This window comes from Saccopteryx bilineata, chromosome 2 (genome assembly GCF_036850765.1).
Source record: "Saccopteryx bilineata isolate mSacBil1 chromosome 2, mSacBil1_pri_phased_curated, whole genome shotgun sequence".
Lineage (NCBI taxonomy): Eukaryota > Metazoa > Chordata > Mammalia > Chiroptera > Emballonuridae > Saccopteryx > Saccopteryx bilineata.
In genome coordinates this window covers 311,189,064-311,197,801 of record NC_089491.1, presented here as the reverse complement: position 1 = coordinate 311,197,801, position 8,738 = coordinate 311,189,064, and the positions used below count along the sequence as shown (strand labels likewise).

Below are 8,738 nucleotides of genomic sequence, written 5' to 3'. Positions count from 1 at the left end.
ATTAGTTGCTGAGCTTCCATTCAGATCCTGCCCCTAAAGGGGTAACCATCCTGGTCTGGGCAGGAGACCTTGTCAGTTCTGTGATTCGACAACATGCTAAAATTATGAATGTCACATAATCATGCTGTCGTTCATCTTGATCTTAACTGGCCCTCCTAATTTCATGCCATCTGCAAATGTGCACATCCTTTGTGTTCCTTTTTGCTCACATTTTATACCTTCCTCTGCCATCTCATTTACTACGCATGTTTCAATTTCTGGGCTTCCATTTTTCTTCTTCCTTTTTAATGCAGTGTTTTTTATTCCTCTCCACCACTCTTTACACCCCCACCTTCCTCCTCCCTCTACACCAATCAAATTCCTGCTTGCTTCTTGTATTCATTATCCTACTTCATTCCCAACCCCCCCCCCATTCCTAGAAAACAGTTCACAGAAACTCCCCCTCCCCCCTGCAACTCGCAATGCCCACCCTCCATAAATTCCAGCAGCCTGGCAATCAGTAACTTTAGCATTACACTTCACAGCTCTCAGAGTTTACACTACTTGTTACTACTCTCCTTGCTCTCTAGGATTTCTGCTTTTAAAAAAATTTAAAGATCCACTTTAAAAATAAGTTTACTCACACATTTACACATGAAATAGATTTATTTTAACTAGTAGTTCAGGTCTTTGCTCAGCTATGCAGTGAAGAAAGGCTAGATCCTTGGGGAACACATTTTTCCTTACTATAATGAAGAAAACCACCTAAACATTCAGCAGCAACCCCGGTACTGGGTCCGCCCACTCTCTTATCTCCCCACCCTCTCACCCCCCAATCTCAAGCTGATGGGACATTGCTTTTTCCTTTGTGGAGTCATTTTCTGCTCTTCATGGAGCTTAGACTGCCTCCCAGTGTGTGTATGTGAGCACATATGTGTGGCCACCGCTGTTTCTCCAAAGGGCTCACCTCTCTTCTGCCATTTTACCAGGACCCAGGAGGTGGCTCTCCCGCTCTCCCTCTGCCTCTGCTTTCCTGCTCCCAACTCAGCTTGGGCTTTTCACTGTCTCATAACTCCACCAGTGCAGTCTGCAACTAGCTTAACTGCGTGTGTGTGTGTGTGTGTGTGTGTGTGTGTGTGTGTGTGTGTGAGGGGGGGGGGGCGGGGGGGCGGAGAGAGAAACGGCACATACAGCTAGGCCAAGCCTGTGAGCCTGCCGGTCACTGGAGAGTTTTACTTTGCATTCAGAAGAAAGGAGGAGGGGAGATAGGGGTGGGGGTGGGGGGGGCGAGGAGGAGGAAAAGGTGGAGAGGAGAGGAGTGGGGGGGGCTCAGAGAAAGGAGGGAGAATGTCTTGTTTGTGGCTTGTCAGCAATTGCTTGAGACAAGCTTCCATGTGTGAAAGCTACTTGGCATGAATGCCTGGGCCGTACCAAGTGTCACCGCAGCAAGAGGGGGAGTCAAAAGAAAAACAGATCAGACCAGAGCAGACAATAGGCCCCTAAAGTGTTCCCCCTAAGTTGCTTTGATGTTGTCCTAGTGTCTTGATACCAGAAGGCCAAGGATTGCAGGAAAAGGGTCTTTTTTGTCTTCATTCACTTTCCCCCCTCAGTTTCTGAAATGATTCTCCAGAATTTCTCCTCATAAAAAAGGTAAGAGCCCTAACAATTCCTTCTTCTGTGGCAGGGTTGTCTGCCCATGCCTGGAAGTGGGGGTCTCATTCCTGCGCTGCTCAGGAGCCCTGGGGTCCTGCGATGGGAGCTCCTGCCTTGCCCCTGGAAGTCTTGCAAGGCGCTCTGGGCTGGGGGTGGCCCCTCTTTCTAGGGAACCCCAGTAACACGATCTGTGCCTCTGGGTTGGAGAGGGAAAAGGGGTGGATGAAGAGGAGTGGGAGGATGGTAGGAGAGTGGAGGGTGTGAAGGGAAAAAAGAAGAGAAGCCTGAGAGAGAGGAAGAGGAGGGCAGAGCCCTCGTTCAGAGCAGCCCCAACGAGAGCCCAAGGCCTTGCGAGCTGGAGTTGTGCGTCCTCAGGCTGAGCAAGGGCCACCCGGGGCTGTGCTGAGTGCCGGCAGAGGATGCATGGAGCTTTGTGTGTGCGAGTGTGCCCGTGGGTCTGTGCGTGTTTGCGTGTGTATGGACTTCCCACACACTGCTCTGGCGTGCCCCATTGTAAAGGGGAGGTACCCCAAATCTCATCCCGAGCCCAGATTCACCGAAGCAGAGCGGCAGAGCGGCATAGCAGGCAAGAAAAGAGAGCAAGAGAACTCTGCCACAAGACAATCCAGAAACTTTTCCAGTCTCAGGGATTTCTCTGGGGGTGGATACAGTAAAGGAGCTGAAGGGTGCCCCGTGCCTTAGTTTCCCCATCTGTAGAATCCAGAGAGCTTACTGGAGATGCTGGCTGCCTCCCTGGGATTGGGCAAAAGAGGACAGATCATTCTGTCTAAAACGAGAAGAGAAATCTTCCAGCTAGAAGTGTTGGACATCATAAAGGCAGAGGGGTTATCATTATTCTTGATCATCACCATCATGATAATAAAACCATCATTAAAGACACCCTGAGACAAATAGATCGGGGACACAGATCAAGTGTTGGAGCATTTCTAAGAAAACAAAAAGCCTTTTTCCACCTGTTGGCTTCTGTCCTTTTCTCTTGTGTCTTTTTGTTAGATCTATTGGCCGATTTGTTCAGAGAATGGGGTGGGAGGGGTTGGGTTTTCCCCTTTCCTCCTCCCTTGTACATATTTTTTTAAAAAGAAGGTCAACTGAGATGCTTGGGAGAGAAAATGTACCTCCTGTTCTAGTAGTTTATCCAAGACCTTGTGTTTCCTGGCATTGGCAGGGCATGTAGACACATCTGTAAACTCTGCCTTGGAGGTTAACATTTTTTATTGTAGCTTTTACAGTTAAAATGAGATTTATTTACAATTGCTGTTTATCAGAGAGTATGTATCTTACTGTGTGTAAGAAGGTGAGAATGTGAAGGCTGTTTACTCTCTGGCGGTTTTGTGGATAAAAACCTTTCACTTTTTAAAGTGACATCTTGAATGATGGGAGCAGAGGTCTAAAATCAGTGCGTGATACTCAATTTTAAAAATTTTTTGAAGAAAAAAAAATGTATGCTTATTTTCTTAAATTGTGGCTTTTCTTTCTCCTGTTCTCTCACAGTGGCTGCTTCCAGACTCCCAGTTGTAGCTCTCTTTGAATTCTCTCAGGGAATTTTGTTTTCTTACCTAATTCTGGATTTTCTGTGACTCTACTAATTGTCCAGAAAAACCTGTAAAAGTCTGGAGATCATGTCTCCTTCCATTCTAACTACAAATCAGACTGATTCCCTGTGATAGCTAGAGATTGAAGCAAAGAGCCAATTCCAGTCGAAAATATTTATATTTACGTCCTTCCTGTAGAGGCCTGGAGAACCTGACTTTTCTGGGTTTGAGGAAGGATGAAGGCAAGATATTAATTGGTCTGGATCTGGCAAGAAGCCATTCTCCCCCTCTGACCTCCATATAATGATTTATTTGAAAGAACTGAAATTCATATTTTAAAACTTAATTGTTTTCTACTTTGTAAGCAGAAGATCATACCATGGTTTATCTCTGGCAAGATTTCAGGGTGCAGAAATCTTCCAAAAATGTTCAAATTTCAGAACTGCAAGGGAAAAGAAAGGTGATTCATGGAATTTTTAATGAGGACCAAGCCTGACCAGGGAGGTGGCACAGTGAATAGAGCATCAGCCTGGGATGCTGAGGACCTGGGTTTGAAACCCTTAGGTTGCCGGCTTGAGCATAGGCTCACCAGCTTAAGCACAAGATTGTTGGCTTGAGTATGGGGTCATAGACATGACCCCATGGTTTCTGGCTTGAGCCCGAATGTTGCTAGCTTGAAGCCCAAGGTTACTGGCTTGAGCTTAAGGTTGTTGGCTTGAGCAAGGGGTAACTCACTCTGCTGTAGCTCCCCCTCATCAAGGCATATATGAGAAAGCAATCAAGGAATAACCAAGGTGCTACAACTATGACTTGATGCTTCTCATCTCTTTGCCATCGGTCTGTACGTCTCTCTCTCTCTCAAGTAAATCAGTAAATAAGTGACTAAAGCCCAGGAAAGTTCAGCAATGATCTCAAGGGGCTCAGTAAAGCTGAACACCACAGGGTTCAGAGTATTCTGAGGGTCCTTAGGCTAGCTACCCTTTCCCTGGCCTCTACACTTGATCTTGCACACCTAGCACTTGGTTCACCCAAAGACTGACAACCTTTTGGAGTTCTGCTTGCTATGCTAGATTATAGCAGCACACTCAGCCCTGCTCATGGCACAACACGCATACATGGCACATATGCATCACAGCATGAATTTTCATGGATTAATTCATATATTCATTTGTTTATTCAACTCATTCCTTAGGGGCATTTACTATGCACTAAGCATTTTACTGGGCATGAGGACGTAGGAAAGATTAGATTAAAGCCAATGTGCCCTGTTCTTAAGGAGCTTGCTATCTTGGTATAATCAATATTAACTACACAGTTAAACAAATTATAATAACACTAATAGCCTGACCAGGTAGTGGTGCAGTGGATGGAGTGTCAGACTGGGATACAGAGGACCCAGGTTCAAAACCCCAAGGTTTCCGGCTTAAGTGTGGGCTCACCAGCTTAAGCGTGGGGTCACTGGCTTGAGCATGGGATCATAGACATAACACCATGGTTGCTGGCTGGAGCCCAAAGGTTGCTGGCTTGAAGCCCAAGGTTGCTGACTTGAGCAAGGGGTCACTTGTTCTGCTGTAGCCCCCCTGCCAAGTCAAGGCACATATGAGAAAGCAGTCAATGAACAACTAAGGTGCCACAGTGAAGAGTTGATGTTTCTCATCTCTCTCCATTCCTGTTTGTCTGTCACTATATGCCCCTCTGTCTGATTCTCTCTCTGTCTCTATCAAAAAAATAATTATAACACTGATAATATACATTAGATGGCATGCGGATACTATAACGCAGGGCATAAAGTTGTATAAATAACTGACCTAAAGTTTGTAACTAGATACAGCTAACTGTTCTTTTCCTTTTGTGGCTAGTTCTTCTTGTCCTTGCATTTTCAAAGACACTAGAAAATTTCCTCTCCTTTTCCCTGACCCTTATCTCTCTACACAATACAACAGAAACAGAAGTAATATCTGCTAACCCTTTACACTTGTATCATTAAAGAATTTCACACTCATGAGCTGATCTCATGAGATTCATAAAGTGAATCTGGTTGATTCACTTTAGTTATAGCCCTGTGTGCTGTGAAACCCTAATGAGCATTGGAGGAGATGTATAATCCCTGAGGCTCTCCTCATTTTACTTAGTCTATAGTTCTTCCAGTTCATGCTAAAGGTTTAGCTGCAGGAAATGCCACCATTATCACTGTCATCTTGGAATTCCAAAAACAATAGAGTAATGAAATGATTTTTCCCATGTCACCCAACAAATAAAGGGAAGTTTTTAGAACCTCTTTAATGGGTCTCCTTTTGGTAGAGTTATTAAAATCTTACTGGTTTCCTGAAGTAAAAAGGTAGGAACACCTTCCCTTCCCAAACTCCTCACCCCCAGTTTGTGGTCTGGAGAGAATGTAAGGTTGCTGCCAGTCACTTCCTTGGAGGCAGATATGTGTTAATGTTTGTATCACAGGTTTCAACATTTTCCCTAGCACTTAGAGGTGTTGTCTTCATTGTTATCAACCTATTTTTTTAGGTTAATTTAGCAATTTAAAAGGAAGAGAGCCATGTCCACCCACACATAAATCATAGGTTTGGTGCCTGTACCTTGGGAACCCATACAGGTTGTGTAATTAAATCTTTTGATGAACAAAATAAGAGTCACTTCTGTGCACCCAACATTATTAGGCAGTGAAGAAGTAGTTGGCCCACATTGTACATAACTTGCCACCATCTGCATTTGGAACCTGTGGCCATTGCCTTCTCCTATGAGCACTATGACTTCATTTGCGAGTCTTTGATCACTTCCGGACCCCTACCCTCCCTGCGGGGGAGGCTTCTGAGTCTCCTCGGAAGTGTAATCCAAAGAGAGGAGTAATCTGAGTGGAGAGTTAGTTGCAAAGTGAATAAAAAAACAAGAATCTGGTTGAGGGGAAGATTTAACAGAACCGGGGGAGCCAGACAGCAATGATCCAGGTCACCCTTAACTCTGGGGAATAAAAATGAAGACTGATGACATTTTAAAAGGTTCAATATGTGGATACTGTGTATAAATAAAAGTGTTAAAGCCACTAGTACTACTGAAGGTAAAATCAACACAATGTGTAGGACATCCCCAAAATTCCTAGGTTACAAATACCATTTTTGCATGTAGCTTTATTGAAGGAATTTTTGTTTGTTTGTTTTTCCTTCCCAGAGACATAAAAATAAGGTGTAAAATGGAACTTTTCTCCATTTCTTTTAAGCCTGGACATGTTAATACACTCTAAAATAATATCTGGTTAGCCCTGACCAGGTGGTGGTGCAGTGGTTAGAGCATTGGACTGGGATGCAGAGGACCCAGGTTCAAAACCCTAAGGTCACTGGCTTGAGTGCAGACTCATGCAGCTTGAATAGGGGCTCACTAGCTTAAGTGTAGGATCATAGACATGACCCCATGGTCTCTGGCTTGAGCCCAAAAGGTTGCTAGCTTGAAGCCCAAAGTTGCTGGCTTAAGCCAAAGGTCACTGGCTTGAGCAAGGGTTCCCTCACTCTGCTGTACCCCCTCTCGTGAAGGCACAAACGAGAAAGCAATCAATGAATAACCAAGGTGCCGCAATGAAGAATTGATGCTTCTCATCTCTCCTGTCTGTCTCGCCTCCCTTCCTGTCTGTCTGTCCTTATCTGTCCCTCTCTTTGTCTCTCTGTCACAAAATAATAATAACAATAATAATATCTGCTTAACCCTCTTTTATAATAGTCCTGTCAAATAAGTAATATTACTATTCTTATGTTATATTTGAGTAAGGTTATGTGACTCACTCAAGGACACACAAGAAAATAAGGGATTAATAATGAAACAATCACCATCATATTCAGGTTAAGGATATTGTGTTGACATGGCATTTAAATAATTGCCTTAGTTTATCTCCATTATTTAAAAACTAAGATTTAGAGTGTTGATCAAAAAAAAAAAAAAAAAAGAGGGATTTTCCCAATTTTAATTTAATAATTACATGTTTTTTACAAAGTACATTGGAGAGTTTCTGGTTTGGGGGTTGCTAGTTTGTAACCCAGGACTTTCCATTCTACTTCTCTGAATTCAGGATGGAGGGATTAAACCAAATCATCTCTAAGTTTTCTTCTGGCTCTGTTATTCAGTATTTTTCTGATTCTATGAATAGAATCTTCTATGCCTCTGGTCTTTTGGTCACCTTATACAGGTCCCAATTAAAGAACTGCAGTTTCCAAAGTGGAAATGTAAGTTTTGTGGATATATGGGACTCATTCCTATACATCCAAACTATGCTGACATTTTGAAGTGAGAAGTACAATAGAAAAAAGTGAGATTTTTATTTATGGATTTTAATTTTTATTTATTTTTTAATTTTTTTATTGATTTGACAGAAGGAGAGAGAGAGACATCGATTTGTTGTTCCACTTATTTATGCATTCATTGGCTGATTCTTATATGTGCCCTGACCAGGTATCAAATCTGCAACCTTAGCACATCGGGATAACAGTCTAACCAATTAAGATACCTGTCCAGGGCTAATTTATAGATGGTTAAAAAATTTGGCAGTTAGCAGGCAGGCACATGTGTAAGGAGATTTAAGAACCATTTTCAAAAGAATAGGCTGTTATGGATGCATGCCCTTCTGTATAATAATATGAGTTTAAAATGGATGGGCACTGAATACGTCTCTTAGCCCCACCATTCTTACTGATTTTTCACGGACATCTTACTGTCCTTTTGGATTTTTTTTTCCTATTATGCTTACATATTGTTTTGAGGATGCAAGGGAACATTTTAAGCAACTGTACTGCTGATGCTCCATGCTGTGTGTTTTATACTATGCTTTTGGGGATGGCAGGACTCTTGACAATCTTTACAATATGCAGCTCCTGAAGAATATTGTTGAAGACTTGCTGATACGATGATATATCTATTACATGTACCTTCAGGATGTGAGTAATAAACTGCTTCTGAAATGTGGCCAAGAGTGGGACAGAGAGGGTAGAGAGTGAATGATGTTTTCATTAATCATGTTTCCTATGAGTAATTCTAAACACTATTCATTTGAAATTGGTTAGAGCTTTAAATGAATATATTTTAAAATTTCATGTGGTGGCTATTAGTGCAATTTTTAGATCCTCAGAATAAGTTCTTCTACCATGTTTTAGAAATATCAAGGCTGCTTTAACAATTAGTAAATCAGTGACTCTTTGAATTGGTTACCTCTATCTGAAATGAAAATAAAAGTATGTAAGTTATAATTACTTTCTAATTGGGAAAGGGAACTTAAGTCTTTTGATATCTTTAATTTTTAAACATTTTTGTTTGGTTAAACCTGATTGCAAACTTGAAAATAAATGTTAAAAAAACTTTGCAGTACACATGCCTTATATGCATTTCTTTTTCTGTAAGTATAGTAATAGAAGTTTCTTTTCCTGTTATTTAAATTATTAAAGATAATGTAGGTCAAATATATATAAAATATAAAAATATAAAATAATTTTGACTAATTTTATTCCTTTATTCTTGGTTGCTTAAAATTCTTTTTTTAAAAAAATATTTTTAAGATTTTATTTA

At 41.8% G+C, this 8,738-nt stretch overlaps 1 protein-coding gene across 1 annotated transcript in view; it reads left to right on the top strand.

Moving 5' to 3' along the window:
• Window positions 1–1,358: 1,358 nt before the first annotated feature.
• LOC136326190 (uncharacterized) overlaps window positions 1,359–8,738 on the top strand; it is an 82,369-nt gene continuing 74,989 nt past the window's right edge. Inside the window, exon 1 of the mRNA XM_066261745.1 lies at window positions 1,359–1,629. The gene's annotated coding sequence lies outside the window, so the exon portion shown is untranslated. The remainder of the gene's footprint in view (window positions 1,630–8,738) is intronic.